The sequence below is a fragment of the Molossus molossus genome, unplaced genomic scaffold, assembly GCF_014108415.1.
Source record: "Molossus molossus isolate mMolMol1 unplaced genomic scaffold, mMolMol1.p scaffold_m16_p_5, whole genome shotgun sequence".
NCBI classification, from domain to species: domain Eukaryota; kingdom Metazoa; phylum Chordata; class Mammalia; order Chiroptera; family Molossidae; genus Molossus; species Molossus molossus.
Window position 1 is genome coordinate 103,282,400 of NW_023425388.1, and position 10,347 is coordinate 103,292,746.

Consider the following 10,347-nt stretch of genomic DNA (forward strand, 5'->3'; position numbering starts at 1 on the left):
CAAAATGTCTGTAGCTCAGACTTCAGTCCTTGCCATGTGCCAGACAACCAGTGTTCCCTATTATTAATAATTTATGCAACCTAGTTTTCATTCTGATTTAAATCCAAACATAATATTTTCTCTCTCTTACCTTCTATATTATAAAAATACATAGGGCACGGTGAAAATACATGCAAAGATGGGCTGGAGATAAACATATGGACACACTAATGCTGTCAGATTAGTACATTGAAAGCCATGGGTGGGAAGGAGATGGACCAAGAGAAGTCTTAAAATAAGAACAGAGCAAAGAGTAAATCCTGGGGCCTGCTAAATTTTAAAGGTCAGTGAAATTTTAAAATCCTACCGAAGAGAGTGATGCAGAGTTTGTAGAGAAGAGGAGGTAGTTTTTATTTTTCCCATCAACCAATGAGAAAAAGTTTCCAGGTGAGAAAGCATGATGATCAGCGAAAAATGCTCCTAAAACATGAAGCTAGCTAAGGACAGAAAATGCTCAATGGAGTCGTAAATGAAGAGGTTACCGGTAACCTGCAAGGGCACTGACAGAGTGGCAGGCTCCTGTCAGGTCGAAGGGCTCCAGAAGGACTGAGTGTGAGGAAGTGGAGCGATTGACAGAGTAAAAACTAGAGAGTAAGTGAGGTTAAGAAACATTTTCCTTTGTTTTAACTAGGGAAAGATTGAGTATGATTTTAAAGTAGGGAAAATAATTAAAAGGAGGAGGAAGGTCTTATGGTATATTAGAGAGGGCATTAGACACTGTGATGCAGTTTTTCACTCAGCCAACTGATAAACAATTTAAGTTTGATTACACTTTTTTTTTTGCCAAAACTGTAGGGAAACAATTACTCTCTTAATATTTTCTGACATTTCACATGGGCGTGTGAATTTTAGAGCAGCCATTGGAGAATGGTGGGATGGAGGATGTGCGGTAACTGGAGAATAGGCTGTATGGGCGACTTTTCATTGCATTACTTTTTATTCTTTTTAAAACTATGTGAGTGCCCTGGCCTGTGTGGCTCAGTTGGTTGAACGTGTCCCATGCACCAAAAGGTCGCTGGTTCAATTCCTGGTCAGGGCACATGCCCAAATTGTGAGCTCGATCCCCTGTCAATTGAGGTGCATGCAGGAGGCAGCTGAACTGTTTCACTTTCTCTCTAAAATCAATAAAAACATATTTTAAAATTAGGTGAGTATGTTTCCTATTTAAAAATTTGAGGAAAAACCCCTTTAAACGTCACTGTGGATGAGTTGAGAGCTACGAGGGCAGGAGTGGGAGAGTGTGAGATTGAAAGAGTATTGAATTAGCTGGAGGGGACAGAGCTTCCTGACGAGAGGCTCTGCTGCTAAGGCTGGAAGTGTAGGTAGCAATGGAGCGGATGCAGGGGCGGCAGGAACGTGCCCAGCAGGTGGATAGTCATTTACTAAGGAAAGAGAGGCCATAGAGTAACAGAGAGAGGGGGATAGGGAGGGGTGTGTAGATGAAGACTGCGGGTGGAGGACAGAAGAGGACAGAAGGAGAAGAGAGTGGTCAGAGAGCTAGGGGGAGTGGTAGAAAGGAAGCTAAATGATGTGAACGAAGATAGAGAGGAGACAAAGGAAACATCTGCCTGTGGGTACCGAGACACACTGAGGATGCGAAAGGAGCATCTTTAGGGAGACAGAAAGAGAGAACACAGACGTAGAGAGGGGAACAGAGAGGGGCGGAGAGAGGGCCGGTGAGCGGACCCAGCGGGAAACCCATATGCTGGCGCTCCATGAGAAGGAGGGGTCTTTGGAAAAGTCAGTAATGCTCTGGAAAATGGAAGGCAGCAGGAAAAGAGGAAGACCAAAAATGAGATGGAACGACTCCATAAAACAAGCTGTGAACATGAGTTGACGGGAGCTGAATTGGACTGTTGAGTACAGGACATTATGAGCATCACTCATTCGGAGGGTCACATAAACACACATGCTAAATATCAAGCTATACATCTCTTCTCTGGCTATGAGGTCCATGATGGCAGAGGTTGCCCTTCAGAAGGGCTTAGCAGAATTCTGCACAATAGTTGGCGTGCCACACTTATTGTGTTCTCGAATGTGCAGTGCGTTCAAGAATGAGAGAATAGCTTTTCTGTATCCACTGTATTCATATCTGTATGTTTGCTTTTAATATAATGATAAAATTCAGCAATTATGCTAATAGTAACTGTAGTTGTCTACTTCATATTAATTGTCAGATTTCAAAAGTGGTAGCAGTGAAAAAAACGTGTGTGTGGAAAGTGTGTATAGGTGCCAACAATTATGTACCCATTTGTTAATGTATATGCATTGAGCATGTCTAGAACAAACTCAACTATATGGTAACACTGAGGGAATTAACTTGGCAAGTGGAAGTCAAGAGTGGGGCAGATATGTTCTTTTCTTTGTAAAAGCTTTGTGATTGTTTTTGGGTCAGATATGCTCAGCGTATAATTCATTCAACAAATGAATTATACTTATAAGAACAAAATAACACATAAACCAAAGAACTTATATGCATATATGCATAGCCCGTGGACATAGACAGTAGTCTGGTGAAGGCCTGGGGTGGGGCGAGAGCGGGGTTGAGGGGAGCAGGGAGGGGTGGAATGGAAGACATCTATAACACTGTCAACAACAACAAGAGAAATGATTAATAGATATCTACTGATTCTTTTTGTGGAATCAATGTGTGAGTGTGATCCAGTGACTATATTCAGTTTCACTGATCTAAGTTTCATTCAAATAAACATTGGCTGGGACAAATCCTTGGATATGGCATTTTGAATATATAAATAATACAACACCAAGGGTATGATTTGCAAATATTTGTAAATATATGAACATAGAGAATTCTGAGGTGTCATTATATTATAAAATGGCGTTGGAAAATATTGAAATGTAAAACCCCGAGGACACAACTGTTAACAGTGACAGGGATGTCTGCCAAGCAGCCACAAACAGCGTTCTGGTCGCGGGGAAATTTGCATCTTCATAATGCGGGCTCCGTGAAAAGCAGAGCCTCCTTCGCTTGCCAGCCCACTGCTGAGGCTCTTATCTTCTATCGGGAATGCCGCCCAGCAAGAATAGGAAATTCTTCATTCAGTTTGCCAATTATATCTGCCATGTGCAGGCGCGCAGACACTGGTGAGCGTCCAGGGGCCTGCGACTGAATTCGCCGCTGCAGCACCGTCAGCTTTGTGCAGGGGCTCGGAGCGCGCTGCCTTGAATGACAGGGAGGAGGCAGCCACCGGCTCTCCCGTCCGGCTCTGTCGGGAGGGACGGTTACAAAACAAGGCTCGGAGAAGTTTACATTTCATAGAGTGAACCTTTTGCAATAAACCAAATAAATACTCAAGAAGGAATAGACACTGTGGCCAGGCATTTTTTAAAAAATTATACATAAACATTTTTCTAACATAGTAAAATACAGTTAAATATGTAATCACATAGACTTAAAATTTTGTTACATAATGAAACTGTTATATACACAAAAGGAACTTTAAGAATAAAAACAGCTGGCCTGTGTAGCTTAGTTGGGTGTCGTCCCATGCACTAAGCGGTCGCTGGTTCGATTCCCGGTCAGGGCACATGCCTGGGTTGCTGCTCAGTCCCCAGGAGGGGAGGTACAAGAGGCAGCCGATGGATGTTTCGATCTCTGTCTCCCTCTCTCTTAAAAAAAAAAAAAAAAAAAGAATACAAACATATTTCATTAGATTCTATAAAAATTCAAATTCAATGAGTAGGTCAAAATATTGTCTACTTTAAATGTATCTCTATGTATTAATTTGCTAAGTATATGGATTAAACCAAAAACTTCAATACTAATTCTTTTATTTCTATAGGAAATTTCTATACAACATTTTTTTTTATTTCAAAGGACAAAATATCCAAAATTATACATGTGTATAAGTTATACACACACACACATGTGCGTACTCCAATAGGCTGAAAGTTTTCCACTGATAATAGTGTTCCCAGCACTAATGCCCTGAACATAAGACTCCTTGTTCTCTGTTCTGGAGGAAGGATTGAACCTCACGTGCCTTCGAGCCTGTTCCAGGAGGACTGAGTATGAGGCAGCAGAGTGCTGTGCATCACAGCAAGCTAAAGACCGTGTCCATTCCCAAATTATTGCATTTTTTTAAAAAGGTAAAACATGGTATTGGGCAAACTGAACTTTCCAAGAGTCAACTATGTCCAGTTTGCTGTCTCAGCTTTAACATACTTCTGCTTTATCTAATTTTTTCAAGAAATACTTTGACTTGAATAGACAAGCTATAAGAATATCAGAGGAACTCCCCTGACTCCTCCACCCACGTCAGTCTCACAGTTAAATGTGCCTTTAGAAATAGGCTACTGATAAACACTGAGCTCTGCTGTTTCCCCTTCCCTTCAAACAAACAGAAGGGTCTTCTCCACGAGTGCAGCCTGCATCCTTGGTCGCATCCGTCCCCAGCCTGCCCGCTGCCGGCTCGCAGTGCCTTCCCTTGCTCTGGCCTTCACACCGCCCAGCCCCGCTCCCCTAAGGGCCCCTGTCCCGAAAGGTCAGGGCAAGTGCATGAAGAATCGTGTTGAAAGGTGGTGATAAACACAGCGACCTAGAAAACCAGAGGCTTCTCTGTTTGCTTGTTTTTAATTTTTTTGAGATACAGTTCCATATAGCATTGTATTAGTTTTACGCATGCAATATGATTTAATATTTGTATATACTGTGAAATGATCACTGCAATATGTCTACCTAACATACATCACCACACAGTTTTTCTCTTGTAATGAGAACTTGAAAGATCTACACTCCTAGTAACTTTCAAATATACAATACTGTATTATTAACTGTATTCAACATGCTACATGTTAGATTCCCATGACAAGTTTATTTTATAACTGAAAGTTTGTACCTTTGACACTGTTGCCCACTTTGCCCATCCCCCACCCTCCCCTCTGGCAACCATCCATCTGTTCCCTGTATCTGTGAGCTCCTTCTGTTGTTGCTGTGTTTGGATTCTGCCTATAAGTAGTGACATTATAAGATATTCACCTTTGTGTGTCTGACATATTTTACTTAGCATACTACACTCTAGGTCCATGCACGTTGGTACAAATGGTGATACAAAAGGTTTTGATGCCAGTGGTTTTCCTCACTGAAAACACTGGGAAAAGTTCTCAGTGAGCCTTGTATCTAATATTGTGCTGTACAGGATTATTTTCTCCTAAAGCTTTTGCAATATAGCCCTAAAATAACCTCATTTTTGGGACTCTTAGCAATATAATTTTGCTAGAGAGGTATTCAAAGTTGCTATTAAGTTGCACATAAATTAGGCAATGGCTATGTCTCTAAAAATCACTACTTAAGTTGACAAATCAACAAACCCAACAATAAGCAATCTATAGACCCAGAGAATGGGATTTCTCTTTCTTACTGTGTCCAATTCAGGTTATTCTCACTAAGTTTTCTTCAATGTAAATGCTGACTCTGACAAGGCAACATTCTCCTTGGCTTCTGTAGGTCGAAAAGGAACTTAATCATTCCATAAAGATGTCATTGTAAATTGAATTACTTCTCAGCTATGTAGTGAGTCCTGTGAATGTCCTGAAGAGTGGAGGGGGATACTTGCATGACCACAGTAATTTAATTACTTTTTCTGTAACTGAAGGTATCTCCTGAGTTCATGATAATCATCTCAGTGTAATGTTTTTTGTTTTGTTTTTTGTCTCAGTTGATGTTCCTTGAATCTTAAAACATTATTTAAAATATGGCTGAGCATTATTATTTCTCCTTAAGAAAATATATCAAAATACTAATATATATATATATATATGTATATATATGCTTAGTTACTTCAAATTATCTGGTAGTTTTCTATGGTAGGATATGTACTATTTTATTAAATTTAAAAATATTTTCTTATAAAATATGAGACTCAAATTTCTATAGATAGTCATAGCACTTAAAAATGTTTTCTTACACTCCATTTACTACACTGTTGGTTTGTTTGCTGATATTTCCTTTTGGTTATTTGTTATCTTCCATGGGACTTTCTAATGTCTCCTAGAATTTCACAGATCAGTAATCTGAAATGAGATTTTGATGTTCAAAGCTTAAGTCCTCTGCTAGATATTAAATATTCCATGTGAAGGTCAGGTTAGGGTTGATTCATAGCACGTCATATAAACAGCAGCTTTCAGTCCCTGTAAATCAGTGCTTCTTTATTTTTTCTTTCTCTTTTTGTGCATAATGGGCACTGTGACTTGGAAGGTCTGTTTCTTACATTATTGAAGACAGGCATATCATATTTTTCATAAGGAATACTTTGAAAGGCTTAAATTAAAATCCTGCACTGTGTATTTTGTTTTTATAATGCTACTTATGTTTAGGACAGTTTATCTCTGAATGTCCAATGCCAGGTTTTCCCTGTAAGTTCTCAGCCTTTTGTTTATTTCTCTTTCTTCATTCAGTGATGCCAATTTTTTTGAATATATTATTCTTTTGTGATGATGGTAATTAAATCTATGTGATAAAATATTTCCTGCTTCAAAAGAGGAAATTATAATTAGCATTTGTTTGGTTTATTCCCTTTTGTACGGTCAGTTAACAGTAACAACTCAGACGCGCAGAAATGAGTGAAATATAGCATGCAGGGTTCTGGCAGCAGATGCCTTCGTTGCCAATTAGGAATGACCTCAGGCAAATCACCAAGATCCTCAGAAATTCTTTTTCTCATCTTTGAAAGTGGGACCACAGCATGTAGCTACCTCACAGATCTGAGAGAACCAAGTTAATTAGTATATGTAAATCCCCTTGAAAAGTGTAAACTGAAATTAATTTGTAAGGTACTCAGATTTTAAAAGTTAAGGCATAATCACAAAAACATAAATTTTAGATAGCAAAAGAATCAAAATCAATTGCAAATACAGGTTAAATTTGGTTTTGGTTTTCATAGTTTACAAAATCTTGTGGGTTTTCTCAGCTTTAGCTCTGTACCCACAAACAGTACTATCCATTGGAGTCACCTCTTTTTGCTACATTGAAGTCTTCTGCCTGGTGTTCATGTGATGTAACCAGATTAATGTCTCTGGGTCTCAGTGTTGTCTCTGAAAAGTAGGTTGTGTGAGGTAAGGGGAGGCATCGCTGTCAGTCTCTGAGCTTTGGCACCTCTGGACCTCGAGCCAGCTGCGTTGGGATCTCGGGCCAGTTCTGAAGCTGAACACTTTTTTCTCTGGTCAAAAAACAAAAAACAAACAGGCTGCTCTGGCCATTGTGTTGAGCTTGGTGTCTTATCTGAATGCCAAGTGTGTTAATAAGAATTTTAGAGGAACAAAAATAGACAACCAGGTATTTGAAGGCCAGTAGCCTCAGAAAATAGTAGGAAGTGGGAAGATCAATTGACTAGCATATTCACCCAGAGGAAGAGATCATTTCTCTTCTTTCAGGCGAATAGATTGTCTCACTTAACATGCCAAACAATGTGCCATGGTAGTTAGAATCCTTCTCACATTACAGGTGAAGATGACAAACAGGAAGTTCTGAGAAGATGTTGAACCTTCTAGTACTAGTGAGCCAACAATAAGTAAAGCTGGGACTCTAACCAAGGTGGTTGTGACTCTATATAAAAAAATCAGTATCAGCCCTGGCCGGTTTGGCTCAGCGGTTGGAGCATCGGCCTGCGGACCAGAGAGTCCCAGGTTCGGTTCCTGCTAGGGGCACGTACAAAAACAAACAAAAAAAAAACACTAAGCAGTTTGCCCTGGCCGGTTTGGCTCAGCGGTTAGAGCGTCGGCCTGCGGTCCAGAGAGACCCGGGTTCGGTTCCCGCTAAAGGCATGTACCTCGGTTGCAGTTTGTCCCCGGCCCTGGTTGGTCGTGCGGGTGGCAGCCACTCGATGTGTCCCTTTCACATCGATGCTTCTCTCTCTCTCTGTTCCTCTCTCTCCCTCCCACTCTATCTGAACAAAAAATGGAAAAATGTCCTCGGGTGAGGATAAAAAAAAAAAAAAAAAACAGTATCTGCAGTGAGCATGTTACCTATTTGCTCCATCCTTTCCTGCCATTACTTGGTGTGACAGCTGCAGCAGGAGCCGTGTGTTGTGCGGACGGCCGGCCAGCACCCTGCAGAGTCCCGAGGACAGTGCGGGGGAGGAGGAGGGTACGGTTGCTCGTGTGCAAAACAATACAATAATAATAAATAATAACACAAGAATGGACGGTGCTTCACGTACTCGACACTGCACACCTCCTTTCGCCCCTCCCCGTGCAGTGAGCATACTACACATATTCACTGATTGAATAAAGTAATACTTATATAATAGTATTTAGTGAATAGCTTCTATGTTTCACATTATTTTTAAGAACAAATAATCGAGTTTCATTTTTTTTCTAAAATTTGTTTCTTATTTTTGTGTAAATGGTGCCTAAATTTTTTACCTGAGAGTTAATAGCCCTGATGGAAAAGTGTTCCCAGCTCCTGACACATCACAGCAACTAGTCCATTAAAACGAGTCAAGTGGAGTCAAACGACACGCTTCCCTAATGTAGTCCAATATCAGCAATATGTAGTAACCAACCTGATATGAAATTAGAAAGTGTACAGATTAAAAAAATTTTTTCTTTATTGATTTTAGAGGGAGAGGAAGAGAGAGATGGAAACATTGATGAGAGAGAACATCCATTGGCCGCCTCCTGCATGCCCCTTTCTGAGGATCGGCCCATAACCTGGGCATGTGCCCTGACCAGGAATCGAACCAGTGACCTCTTGGTGCATGGGTCGACTCTCAACCACTGAGCCACACTGGCCGGGCAACAGATTTTTTTAAAATTCTATGAATAGGTAAGCATGCATCACAGATTTGGTTTGGAGACATCCTGCACTCTAATAGCTCAAAGGACCATGAACACTTCTTAAACATTATTTATTTAAGTCATTTTAATTTCAAAATGAATGCATGGATTATTTTCTAGGGATTGTTGAAATGATGATCGTGAAATCTAACAATGTCTGAATGTAGTATCAGCTATCCTTGGAATCTCTGCATTGAGCCAACAACAGCTTGTGCAATTTTAACTTTCCTTTCCATGACTTCTCGTATTGTATAGATGTTTCTGATCTTCCTCAGGTTTTATGTTCTCCCATCTTATTTGCTGTTTGAAGGATTTGGAAATCAGTGGAGGTATTTTTTCCTACAATGAAATCACCTAATCAGTGTAATCTTCCGTGGATGGCTGGAATCATAAAGGAACTTCAGGTGCCCTAAAACCTACCCATTCAAAACACTGAAGGGAAAAGAAAAGATGTTCAGAATAACCAGGTACTTAAACATGGAAATCTGCTTGTCGATTTCAGAAATGTAGATTTAGTTAAACCTAATCCCATCTTGTCCCCAATTCTTACAGGTAAGGTCTTAAGGTTACCTATTACTTCTAAGCATCAGTATCCTATTTTATTTGTTTGTTTTTATTAGGGATTGTAATAGTTCATACTTCAGAAGTTTGGGGTTGTGACGCATGCTCAGCACAATGGCTGATACGTGATCAATGTTTAATAAATGAGAAGACTATTAGGACCCTGAGGTATACCTCCTACACTGGAAAATCCAATGATTTATGATTAATAATGAGCATAATTACCAAAGTATCATTCACTATTCAAGTCTGTTTTTTCACAGAAATACATTACTGTGTTTCAGAAAGAGAGGCTGAGACCGAAGCACAGTTTATTCAACATTAAACTGCAGAAACCAGGAGTATTGAGTACTTGTTGTCTGTCCGGCTTGTGCACAGGGTTGGGCAATATGAGCAAACATCGTACAGTCTGGTATATATGGGAGACAGACTGCAATAAAATAATCACATAAATGAATGTATTAATAAATTTACATTTGGAATAAAGGCAAAAAGATGAAATAATGGGTAATTCAAGACTGTCTATAATTATATTTTATATGGCCATGCAGGGGTTGAGCTTTCAGAATATCAAAATTCTGAGTTTTCTAAATTCCCCAGAATAGATAAGCCCCAGATCTTCGCAGCTTCTTAAGGCAGGAGACAGTCTGAAGAGTAGCTCTGAAGTAAACAGGGGATCACACTTAAAATGAGCATAAACAAGAACTTTAAAAGAAAGGTGTTTAAACTACAGCAAGTGAGATTTAATTCAGCCATAAAAATAGTTAAGTACTAAAATTTGGCTGCCTTCCTGGAAAAAAAATAAAATAACACCAGCCATAATCACAGGGTATGTTGAAGTCATTCTTTCAGAAGAAAAAGACAAGTCTAGGTGACTGCTTTATGTTCAAGCTAGCTCTGATTCAGTGACAGAAGTAACCCCCCAAAAACATTTTAGCTTTTTGTGTTAAA